This window comes from Suricata suricatta, chromosome 2 (assembly GCF_006229205.1).
Source record: "Suricata suricatta isolate VVHF042 chromosome 2, meerkat_22Aug2017_6uvM2_HiC, whole genome shotgun sequence".
NCBI lineage: Eukaryota > Metazoa > Chordata > Mammalia > Carnivora > Herpestidae > Suricata > Suricata suricatta.
The window spans coordinates 149,884,725-149,897,468 of NC_043701.1; the positions used below are offsets into that span (position 1 = coordinate 149,884,725).

Here is a 12,744-nt window from a genome sequence, read left to right on the forward strand (position 1 = left end):
ATCGACTCAAGCTGGGTCGCCATTTCCATGCAGCCTGTAGTCTCAAGTGTTCTGTGACTGAAAACCTAGCATTCTCCCTGGGTCTTCTGGGTCACCTTCAGAGAATGAAGGCTTTTCAGCCCAAGTGATAATTACGTGAGCAACCTCAGTAAACCTGTTAATCCTTCCCTAAATCTTCCAATCGGGCCGCTTTTATCCCTCTCGGCGTTCTCAGTTCCCTATTTTTTTTCTCGACAGGTAGTAACTCTCATTTTCTTTCCCATGCTTGTCCTCAATCCAGGAGTCCTCTGGGCTCACTGTTTGGTGGGGGTACTCTGAGTCAGTATCCTTTGGGGCTTAATACGGGTCATCAGTCACCCGCCCTCACTGAGAAGGGCTCAGGAGGATCCACCGCACCCGTCCGAGCTTTGTCCCCGCCTACGCAGGCCTGGCCTGCCACGCGCCCAGCCAACCAATCCCTGGCTCTACTTAATTTGCGTCACAATGGCGCCCTTGCAGCCCCGCCCCCGGACGCCAGCCGCGGAAGCCCCGCCCCTCTCCGACGTGCTCTTTGCGTCTTTCCGGCTCCGCGTTGGAAGTAGCACTGCGCGGCGTCTTCCTGGAGAAGAAGGTGGGGTTCCGTGGGGAAACCGGCTGGCGGTCACGCCGGCGGCCGGAAGTGGGGCGGGGGCGCGGGCTCTCGGGGCTGCTGCTCCCGGTGCTGGGGTGCTGGGTCGAGCGGGGTCCAGGCAAGTCCAGAATAGCGGGGCTGCTGGTAGCGCCTCGTGCGCCCGACGGGCGGGAGTTGTGCGCTCGGGCCTACCGCGCGCCAGACCCCGCCTCTCGGAGGCCCCGCCCAGGGCGCGCTGCCAGGGGTTTCCATGGTGATGGTAAACAAGCCTCAACTGCCTCCGCTACAACTGCCAAGTTCCCCGCGTTCCACCCTCTAGGTGCTCGGAGGGACGACCGTGGTGCCGGATGTGAAGAAGAGCGGGAGCGTGGAGACTCGGAGCCCTAGGTGAGGGGCGGGACGGGCGGCGGGTCCGAGGCTGAAGGACCTCACAACTGGGACCGACGGAGAACTGGGCCCTCTGGGAGTGGGAACAGTGGGGCTGAGATTTGGGGTTGGAGTGGAGGCTAGGTCTGAAGTCAAGGGTTCGCATGCAGGGGCCGAATGGAGGCTGGGCACACGGGCTGGGGACTGCGGAGCTGAGAATTGGGGTCGGGGGAGGTGATGTCAGAGGTCAGGGGCTTTACACTCGGGGATTGGACCACGGGGCTCAGATCCAGGGCCTTACTCTCGAGAAGACTGGATCTCCGGGCTGAGATTTAGGACCTGGGAGGCAGGGCCCTCGGCGAAGAAGGGAGAAAAGGCCTTGTACGGACTCCAGGGAAAGCAGAGCTTGAGCGCCCCTGCCAGAAGTACCGTGAGGGGACCCGGCGTACGTGGGAGAAGGGCTTCATTTAAAAATGAAAGCAGTACTTTCACGTGGTTGAGTTGCGCCAGACTGGTTGGGAGCTGACTCCTCCCCCCTCCCACGTTCCCGCTCGCTGAGCCTCCGCTTTCGATCTTTGCGGCCTTTTCTTCCTCTCCGGGCGGCGTGTGTGCTCTGGTCGCCGGTCTGCGTTTGTTTCCTGCCCTTAGAGGTATAGTGTTTGCTTTTTGGATAAAACTCTTTGGTTCCGTTGTCTTTGGCTGGTGAACACGCTTATGCCGAGCGTGCTTAATCGGCCATTTCTTTCTCCCTGTGCTTTATTTCTTTGTATCCTTGAATATGTTTTTTGCTTATTCTTGACTGCGCCTAAGAAACTTCTGGACTCCGCCGGCGCTCGCGCTGCGCCCTCTACCTTCAGTGTGCCCGTGTGGTTCACTTGAAAGTGGCTCTGGGCGGCCTAGTGACGCCGAGCGAGTCGCGCGGGGACTCGACCGATCCTGGTCTTTCATAGAAACGGTTGGGAGGCCCCTCCCTGTCGATCTGTACCTTTAAGGGGCTCTCAGGAACCCCCCACCAGCTGCCTGCCAGACAAATTCCCCGGCGTGGGAGACCCCCCCCCCCGCCCCTTTCCAGCTCCCGCAGGACCCCATCCCGGTGCCCCTTCGGTCCCGGCCCGCCGGCCCGCCTGCCCGCGGGACGCCCTTCGCTGTAGTTTCCTTCCCCGGGGGCCCTAGGACGAAACAGCGTGCTGCTTTCTCTAGTTCTCACAACTATTTGTGGGCCGTCCGCGCCTCCTGCCTGCCCCTGCGGGCCGCGTGCGTGGCGGGAGAGGAGCCCGCGAGCGGCAGCGCGCTAAGGGGGGGAAACCGCCGGATTGGGGGGCGGGGGGGGGGAACGGGCGCCGAGGTGTCCGGAACCTGGGGGAACTGGAAGAGGTTTGAAGACTGCAGATACTTTTTTCAGTTCAAAACGACGTCGAAATTACCTATCTTAATGTAATTCTCACTATTACTTTTAGTCACGTTTTTAAAGGTTAACTTTGTTTCTGAATTTTTAGTGAGAATGAAAATATCTCAGGTTAGATAAAATATTAGGATATGTCAGTGAAAAGTGATGTGATGTTTTCAGTGTTAATTTTTATGGAAGATTCGTCATTTTAACATGTGCGTAAATTTTCTTACTATGAATACTGGGAGAGATTGCTGATGTTACTAATTACAAATATTTAAGCGAGTCCATCTTTAGGGACTGTGCTCTTATGCCTGTATGCATTTCTGTAAATTGGTTTGGTTTATTGTATATTATGGTCTCCTTTTTATTTTTTTCAGTTTTAACATTCTTTTTGTGGTATTGCTTTTTTTTTTAATTGACAAGTGGCTGGTTTTCACTTCAGAGTATTGTTACAAAGCTCCCTTTAAACATAAGATACTCGGGTAAAAGTGTGAATTGATTTCAGTGAAAAGATTGATTAAATAAATAGGTTAGTCGTCAGATGTGGCCAAAATTGTGGAGACTCTGGAGACCTATGGTGCCCATCCGGGGTAAGTTCCTGGAGGGATTTCAAAAACGGGAGGAGGTCTCCTCCTCAATCTGAGCTCCAGTTCTTTTTGTAGAAGTACGTTTATTGACCCTTACAGGGTCTAGGCACAGAGCTAGGAATTTTACCATGTTTTTAAGTCACATGCTCGTGAGTAGCCTTGTAAGGGGGCATATTGCTATTATCCCTGTTACAGATGAGAAAATGGAGGCCAAAGGGGAAAATGAAGTCACTTCCGGGGAAGGGGAGGGATGCAGCTGGGAATTAGGACTCAGGTCTGTGTGACAGGAACAGCCCTACTCTGTCAAGGACCCTGCCCCCAGCTTATTGCCCTGAATTGCTGTTCTTGTGGAAGACAAGAGGCTAGTCAGAGGAGAATCAGGCCTCACCTAAGACCAGTCTACTTTACAACTAATTCCGGACATAATAAGGCTTCTATTTATAAATAGCTTAACATTTCCACGGATTAAAAAAAAATAAACTACAATACCATTATCACACCTGACGAAATAATTCTTTTGAGATCATCAAGTACCCCATGTTTAAATGTACCTGACTGTATATTTTTTTTACAGCTGGCTCCAATTGGAATCTAGACAAGGTCACATCTTGTACTTGGTAGATGTAGCTCTCATTGTTTTAATCCAGAGCACTGGTGTCCCAGCGAAATCCAATGCAAGCCACATAGGTAATTTCACATTTTTTAGTACTAAAAAGAAACCAGTATAGTTCATCCTAATAATTTAGTTTCATGTAATATATACAAAATATTTGCTCATGTAATTTTAAGTTATATATATTTTTTCAAGATCCAGTGCATACAGCACATCTCAGTTGTGCCAGCCACATTTTAAGTGTGGCAAGATTAGTGCAATCTAGAAGTATTCTTTGTTGAATTGGGTAGAGTGTCATAGAGTTCCTTCCCTCAGGCTTTGGGTTTTTCTGATTACATTCAATGGTGTTTGAATCTCTGACCTGCATTTCTTGTAAAATGGTAGTTCTGGTTCTGTTGAGATTTTCTTTTTGGAATACTTCACTGGACAGGCTAGGTACTCCTGCCTGAGGCACTTCTTGGTGCTTCCGTCTTTGTGAAGTTAGGAGCCATGGATCTTTTGTTGATGTTTCCAAAATAGTGATCCTTTTAATATTCCTTCTCATTTATTATTATTATGATGATGATTACAGTTATTTATTTATTTATTTATTGAGAGAGAGGCAGCATGAGCAGGGGAGGGTCAGAGAGAGAGGGAGATACAGAAGCTGAAGCAGGCTCCAGGCTCTGAGCTAGCTGTCTGCACAGAGCCCTGCGCCGGCTCGAATCCACAAACCTGAACCGAAGTCAGACCCAACCAACAGCCATCCAGGCGCCCCCCCCTTCTCATTTATTAGGAATACTTCTATAGGGAGGACATTTTTTTGTTAATCATTTGATTACTGTAAGTTGTACTTTATAAATGGCAGGTTGTTTTGATTAATTCCTTTTATTAATCAGTATCTAATATAATTTATTGAATCTCTAGCATGTGCCAAAGACCCTTTTTCTGTTATCATTATGTGTTTTAATCCACTGTGGCTTTTAGTCATATAATTTGGTGTACAAATATTCTAATTTCTGGCCATTGGGAGCCCTTCAAATTGGTTCCTGACTTTGACAACTGCAGTGGCCTTTGATACCTACCTTCCTTATTAAATGGGTTCACCAAAGTTTATTCAACTGGACTTCTAATTGTAGGCAGTTGGGTTGGTCCTAACCTTTTCCTATTAGAAGTAGAGCCCAGATGAATAGCCTTTGCAGGTGTCTTTGCTTGTTTTTTGGGCCATTTAATATTTCCACAACCGGTATTTGAAAGTACTTGCTTATCTTTAGCCTTGCCAAGGGAATGTGTTTTCAAAATTCTGTTTTTTGCCAGTATGGTAGGTATTTTAACTGTTAACTTCATTTCAAGTTTTATCTGAAATGGTAAAGTTGAGCATCTTTTCATGTTAAAGGTAATTTCTTTTTCTGTCTACTATAATCTCTAGTCCATTTTCCTTTTTGGGTAGTTGAACTTTGTCTCTTTTTAGATGCTCTTTATATATTAGGGATATTAATGCTTTGGGGAAAAAATGGAAGTATCTTTCCCACTTTAGCACTGGTGTTTTTGTTTAGCTTAGCACTGGTGTTTTTGTTTAGCTTAGTGTTTTTAAGCTAATCATAGTTTGGAGGTTTTTGTCTTGGGGTTTGTATTTATGTAACTAAATTTTTCAGTATTTTCACATATTCTGGGTTTGGGTTCATGGTCAGGAAAATTTTCCCTACTTCCAGTTTGTGGAATTAATCTATTTTTTCCTTCTATTTTGTAGGATATTTCTTAACATTTCTCATAAAACATGACAAATTCTTAGTTAACTCATTTTACCTTCATTAATATGTCAGTGTGACAGATTGTAGGGATTGACTTTGAAATGATGAGCTACAGTTGCATTCCTAGAATTAACCCAGCTTGGTCATGATTGTTGCTTTGTGTATTGCTGGATTTGGTTGGCTGATAATTTCTCAGTTCATGAGCAGAAATTAGCCTGTGAAACTTGGTAAACTAATTCTAACACTCTTGGAAATGGAAAATCAATTCCAGGTTTGATCGTTGATCAAAACAAATATGCAGATGAAAACAACAAAGCTTTACATGTTTTAAAAAAAAAACCCATTATGGACTTGCGCTAAGAAAAAGATCTCTTAAATGGTACAAAGAGTTATCATCATTAATGAGTTAAAGAAAATACTAGAATGGAAAATTCTGAACTCCTCTTAAGTTTCTCAGACCGTAGGCCTCTTTTACAGAAATCCTCACTTAACTATGAATATTACAAATTTCTGTTACACTCATTCCTGCTAACTCCACCTGCATTGCAAAGATGATCCATTGACATCTCCAAGGGTCTTTGTTCTGCTTTACACATATTTGGTTAGAATTGCGTTAATAGAATATGAATGACAAATGTAATTTATTTCATTTTTAATTCACATACGATACAGCTCACTTAGTACAAATGAGAGGTTTTTAGTAATTTTGCAGCGTTGTAAAAAACCACCACTACTACCTAATTCAAGAACATTTTACATTGAAACACCCTTAAGCATTCTTGGGATACATTTCATTTGGGCATAGTGTATAACCTTTCTTACATGTAGCTTGATTCAGTTTGTAGTATTTTGTTGAGGAAATTTGCACCTTTACTCATAAGACATGTTAGAATGTAGTTACCTCTTCCTGTGAAGTCTGTTTGGTTTTGGTATCAGTGTGTGTAGTTTGTTAGGGCTGTCATAACAAAGTACTCTAGACTGGGTGTCTTAACAGAAATTTTTATAGTCTTGTAGTTATGGAGGTCAGAAGTCCTAGATCAAGGCATCAGCAAGGTTGGCTCCCTCTGAAGGCCATGAGGAAATGATATATTCCAGACCTCTCTTCTTGGTTTGTTAGAGGGCTGTCTTCTCTCTGTATCTTGCCTCTTCTTGTTTGTGTCCAAATTTCTCCTTTTTAGAAGGACACAAGCTAGAATGGATTATGGCCTACTCTAATGATGAAATTTTCAGCCCATGAAAGAAGGGTAATACTGGCTTTGTAGAATGAGTTGAGATGTTTCAATATTTTAACTTAGTGTGTATTTTGATGAACTATTACCTAAAATATTCCAACATGTCTATATTTTAAAATTGAGATGTTCGCTCTTGTTTTAATCTTTGCAATTCGGTGTGTGTTTTATACTTTTATAGCACATGTCAATTTGTACTTGTCACATTTCAAGTGTTGAGTAGGCATGTGGTTAACGGCTATCATATTTTTATCCTTTGTACCCAAATTGTTCTTTTACCAAGCGGTTTTTTCTATAAATTTAGCAGTTTTAGCAACATATGCCTAGGTTATATCTTTTAAAAATATCTGTTGGGAGCCACACAACCACGTTTATCTTAAGCCAGGAAAATCTTCCATTCTTTATCTGTTCTCTTCTATTTGTGTCTTTCTCCTTCTGAAATCCCTATTACTGACATGTTATTTCTTTTGTCTCGTGTTACATCTTGTGTCCTCCAAATTTCATGTCTTTTTACCTTTGTTTCTGTTTTTTCTCTTTGTTTTGAGATATTTCTTGCACTTGTTTTTTTAGGCCGCTGTCCTTTTAGTTTATTACTAATTTTATAAACTCAAAATTTGATTGTTAGTACTAAAAAGTTTTATATTCTCTTAGTATCTGAAAGTGCTCATTTTTTCCTGTTAAAAAATGGATGGTTTTGTTCAGCGCTTCTCATCTCCTGATAATTGCTGTTTTAAGATGTCTGAATGCATGGCATTCTCTCTGGGTGCTTGAGCCACTCATGTGCATTGTCCTGTTCCATTCGTCTTGGTTCCGTTCTCCACTCGCCCAGGGCAGTGTGCTCTGGTCCCCTGAACAGCAAACATTGAGCACTGGGTGCTACAGCAGTCCTCCGGCAGGCAGCTGCATGGGACCTGGCAAGGTGTCAGCGCTCCACAGAGCCCCAGGCTCAAGGGATTGTGGGCATGTACTGCAGCCATGCTCTGCGAGACTGTGGGGTAGCCCACAGGCCTTCCTGAATGTTGGGTCTAAATGGTCACCCACCCAGGAGCTTCTTAGGAGGAAGAGACGGCTCTACCGGAGAATTTATAGGGGAGGTGGTTCGGAGACTGTCTTCTTAGCAGTTGTATTTTAACAGATTCCCCTCTTCCCCCTGTTACATATTTCTTGGTTAGGCTAGAATCATATTTCCTACTGTGGATGGGGAGAGCACTACTGGTTAATAGAGATGATGAATCCCTCACTTGAGAACAGATTTTATCTTCAGCATTGGAAGTCAGAAAGCAGTGTTTCTTTTTAGGAAAACTTCACCTGATATATTTTTTCCTCTCTGTGGTAACTTTGGATTTTGATTGTTGAGTCATCTGTAGAATGCAGTCGATAATGTCATAGAGCAAGAGTTGCTTGTTCTGTGTTGGATAAAAATGTGTCCCTTATTTTAAAACAGGCATTATAATTTACCTAACATTGTATTACATGGTTTTAGCTTTTTATTTAACCCAGACTTTGCAAAATGAACACTGAGGGAAACAGTATGTTGTTACCCCAGACTTAGCTATAGTACACAAACTAAAGGGCTTTTAATAGTTAATAGATAATGGAAAATAGCTTTCCTGTTTCTTACAGATTGTCTATATCCTCTTTGGTGGATAAAAATATAGTAATAGCAGTAAACACTTAAAATGTTAATTATTTAATGATCCATCTATAGATTCTCTTTAATAGCACTGAGATAGCTTTATGTATTGAACTTGGTTAGAGTCAGATTCTCACACTTCAAGGGTGCTTAGGTGGCTCTGGTCATGATCTCACAGTTTGTGTGTTTGGGCCCCGTGTCTGGGCTCTGTGCTGATGGCTCGGAGCCTAGAGCCTGCTTCAGATTTTGTGTCTCCCTCTCTCTCTGTACCTTTTCCCCACTCGGGCTCTCTCTCTCAAAAATAAATGTTAAAAAAAAGTTGAAGCAGTCTCACACTTCAGAAGCATAAGCCCCTTGAAAGTTTTGGTACAACTGTGTGTGGCGATGCGCATTCTTGAAGCAGTTGGTTCAGACCGAGGTCATATTCTCAAGAGAGTGTCTGAGGCAAGAAATGTTTAAGAGCCACTGACTTTATAAAATTGCTTGGTAAGAAGAGAGACACTTGGTTTTCAATATAATTTCAATATAATTTTCAAACTATCCATAACAAATTAGGAGTCTGGGCTCTGCTCATATACTGTCCCTTGGCAAGGAATTGCTTTTTCCCCAGGCCCATCTTTGTTCAAGTGGGAAACCCGACATAAGCAACAGAAAAAATACCGAAAATTGTCTTTTTTTATTTTAATAAGAGCTGAATGTGAAGATTAAAAGGATTCGCCATGGGGCTCCTGACTTGCTCAGTTGGTAGAGAATACGACTCTTGATCTCTGGGTTGTAAGTTTGAATCTCTAGAAATTCTACTACTGTGTAGAGATTACTTAAAAATGTAAAATCTTTTAATGTTTTACTTATTTTTGCGAGCAAGCAGGTGAGGGGCGGGGGGGGGGTGTGAGAGGATCTGAGCCTAATGTAGGGCTTGAACTCACAAACCATGAGATCATGATACAAGCTGAAGTCAGACGCTCAACTAACTGACTGAGCCACCCAGGCTCCCTAAAAATATAAAATCTTAAAAAAAAAAAAAAAAAAGGATGTGCCACAAAGCAACCAACACAAAAACAGATCCTGGTAAGGTGCTGCATTTAAAAAATAAAATTTGAACAAGCATTGAGGGAGGATTAAAGTAGGGTAATGTACAAAGGAACAAAAAAACCCCCGTGGTTTTCTAAATTTTCCATTTATTTAAAGAAATTCAATTTTTTAAATGTTTTATTTATTTTTGATACCAAGAGAGGGGGAGAGGCAGAGAGAGGGGACACAGAATAGGCAGCAGGCTCCGATAATGACCTGAGCTGAAGTCGGATGCTCAACCGACTGAGCCACCCAGGCGCCCCTAGAAAATAAAAAAAAAATATTTTTATTTATTATTGAAAGACCGAGAGAGACAGCATGAGGATGGGAGGGGCAGAGAGAGGGGGTGACACAGAATCTGAAGGAGGCTCCAGGTCCCGAGCTGTCAACACTGAGACCAATGCAGGGCACAGCTCCAATCGCAAACTGAGATCATGACGAGCTGAAGTTGGGACTGAGCCGCCCAGGTGCCCCTAAACTCTACTTTCCAACCTTGCATATTTACTAGGGGAAAAAAGGTTTCACATCCTCCCTTCCCCACTCAAATCTCTGGTTTGTTTAAATGTCACTTCCTCAGATCCCCAGTGTAAATTAATCCCCGTTTTCTAGTTTTGGGTCATTCAGAATTTGTCATCATACACATTTCTTTCTTATTGATTTCCTAGTCCACTGCTCTGTGGCCCTAGCACAGTGCCTTCATTTTGTAAGTGCACAATATTTCTTAGTTAATGACTCCCAATTTGGTAAATTGTATCTACTGCACATCACTCAAATCCTTTCAAAATTGCTTCATTCCTACCACAGTGTTTTTTATTGCAGGGTTCTACCAGTTTTTCCTAAATTTGTGTCATTCCTTCCCATATCATCTCTATGCATCTGTTCCCATCATTAGTTTTCCAGACAACAGCTAAACTGTTCTGTTGAAAAGCAAAAACTCAAATTACACCACATTCCATTTTGAAACAATAAAATGACTTCCCATTGGCCTTAGACTAAAGTACAAAATACCAAACCAGGCTTTCTAAACTGTGTGGAGGATCTTCCTCTTTTCATTGGTCTCAGATCTTCTCTGCTTTCCTCTTTCCTTGGTCTCAGCACAACATGCCCCTCTGTGTCTTCGGCACTTGTTGTTCCTTCACTGGGCTGGAACCCTATCATGGCTGATAAATTATTAACAGTGGCCTCCCCAGCATCACCAACCAGTTAAGCCAAGAAGGCATGTGTAAAACTACTTAACTGCAAGAAATATATTCAAATAAGTGAGAAAATGCACACCAATCAGATAGATAACCAAGAATATGTTGTGAAGAGGATTTTAAGAAGTGAAATTAAGGGGTGCCTGGGTGGCTCAGTTGTTAAGGGTCCAACTCTTGACTCAGGTCAGTTCAAGCCAGCACACTGAGGCTCCGCACTGATAATAAGGAGCCAGAGGATTCTGTCTCTGGCTCCTTCTCTGTCCCTCTGCTTGCATTCTCTCTCTCTCAAAATAAACTTTAAGGTGAAGTAAATGCTTACAAAGCAGGCAAGGTACCTTAGTTCTGTAGACTATTTTCCCAAAACCAAGACAATTTTGTGGTTAATTCTTCCAAATATTGTTTTACTTCTCTTGAATTCAGTTTTTAGTGTCTGTGTCTCACCTACCGTGGGATGGCTGGATTTTTAAGCAAATTCTGCAAACTACTTCATCTTCCAGTACTTCCAAATGAAATCTCTAGAAATTCATTTTTTAAACATAACTACAATTCTGTATCTAAAATAAGTAAATAATAATACTTTAATACCTTAAAGTTTTTAGTCAGCGTCAAAATCTCTTAAATGTTTATATTTGTTTTTGACTCAGAATTCAAATACGCTTGGTGTGTTATGGATCCTGTTAAAAGGCTTTTATTAACTTAGGTGTTGACTTGGTCTTTTCCCTTGGAGCTGTTTTCTGATGGACTGAACTCATTTGTCCTTGTAGAATTTCCCCCAGTGTGGCTTTGCATTCTCTCATCTAGTAGGTCCCTCCACCCTACAAATCCTAAATTTCATAATTACAGTAAGTAGATGCATAGATTTTCCTTTCTTAAATAATTTCATTAATAAAGGTGTTTAATAGAAAAGTAGAGGCAAAAATATTATGAAACTCCATGTACCCATCACTTAGTTTCAATAATTACGAAGTCATGGACCCTGTTTCATCTGTAATCCCACTCAGATTTAGAAACAGATTTTAGACACCAAATACATCTCTTAATGACTCCAAAAATAAAATTACAGCACCATAATTACAACTAAATTTTAAAAAATTTTGTTTATTTTACTTTTGTGAGAGAGCACGAGAATCGGAAAGCAAGCTCCAGGCTCTGAGTAGTCAGCACAGAGCTCAACACGGGCTCGAACTCACGAACCGTGCTGTCTCTCACAAAAGTAAAATAAACAAAAATGTCCGTGAGATCATGACCTGAGCCGAAGTCGGACGCTCAACCGACTGAGCGACCCAGGCGCCCCCAATTTTAAATTTTTTGAAATCAGTCACTGTTCACACTGCAGTTGCTTTAGTATTTTCAAGATCGTTTGAATTCCGGCATGAAATGTAATTCTTTTTCGGGTATTAAGAATTGCGAGTTTTAAAATTTTGAGAATTGATGCAAAATATTTATGAGTTCATGACCAAATATATAAAAACAAGCCTTTATATACAAATAAGTTCTCCCTTTTGTCTGTTAGTTTCTATTCTAACTTCTAAAGAGATTTTTTTTTTTTTGAGTCCACGGTTTCTCCTTCCACCTAAACTGTGCCGAACTACCCCTCTTCTGCGCTCGTACTCTGGACTTTTCCCCGTGTTGGCACCTTTCCTGAAAACTCACTCGGAACGGTCTTCCTCGTTGCTCCCCCCCCCCTCCTCCCTCCCACTTCCTGCCTGGGCCGAACGCGCGGGCCGCACCTGCAGGACGCGTTTCCATTGGTGACATCTTGGCGGGCCCGTCGGTGGCACTTCCTCCTTTACACCCCGTGACCCACGTCCGGCCCGCCGCCCTCAGTCACGCGGCCTCTGCCTCCGGGACGCAGCCCCGCGCGTCGGCCTTCCGGACTACGGACCCGTCGTGGTGAGCCGCCGCGAGCGGACGACCCCCACCCACTCGCCCACACACCCTCACCCAGCCCCCAATACACCCCCCACCGCCCTCCGCGAGTCCAGGGAACTCGTTTCCCCCTCCTCCTCAACTCCCCACCCCCACCCCGCCCGCTCCTGGAACTCTTTCTTCCCCCTCGTTGCCCCAGGAACTCTTCTTCCCCCGCGTCCCTTCTGCCCCAGGAAGTCCCCCCGACCCGACTCAGGAGCTCCGCCCCCCACGGGTCCAGGGAAACTTCCCTGGCCGCCCCAGAACCCCCCCACCCCCCGTCCCCGGACTGGGGAGCTCCGCCCCCTCCCCCGCGGCTCCGGGAACCCGGGACATTGAACGCTGGCCCCACCTCACTCCTTCCTCGGTGGCCGAGAACTTCCCACTCTCGCCTCCGTAAACTACCCCCCC

The 12,744-nt window shown here is 43.9% G+C and overlaps 1 protein-coding gene across 8 annotated transcripts in view; it reads left to right on the forward strand.

Moving 5' to 3' along the window:
- The first annotated feature begins 528 nt into the window (after positions 1 to 528).
- Positions 529 to 12,744, forward strand: part of HNRNPF (heterogeneous nuclear ribonucleoprotein F) — a 19,412-nt gene continuing 7,196 nt past the window's right edge. For 3 of the 8 annotated variants that reach the window (XM_029932170.1, XM_029932172.1, XM_029932175.1), the window contains exons 1-2: positions 529 to 610; positions 930 to 997. The gene's annotated coding sequence lies outside the window, so the exon portion shown is untranslated. Of the gene's footprint in view, positions 611 to 712; positions 998 to 1,528; positions 1,627 to 12,209; positions 12,319 to 12,744 lie in introns of those variants that run through there. The other 5 variants (XM_029932173.1, XM_029932174.1, XM_029932176.1 and 2 more) reach the window with 5 other exon arrangements.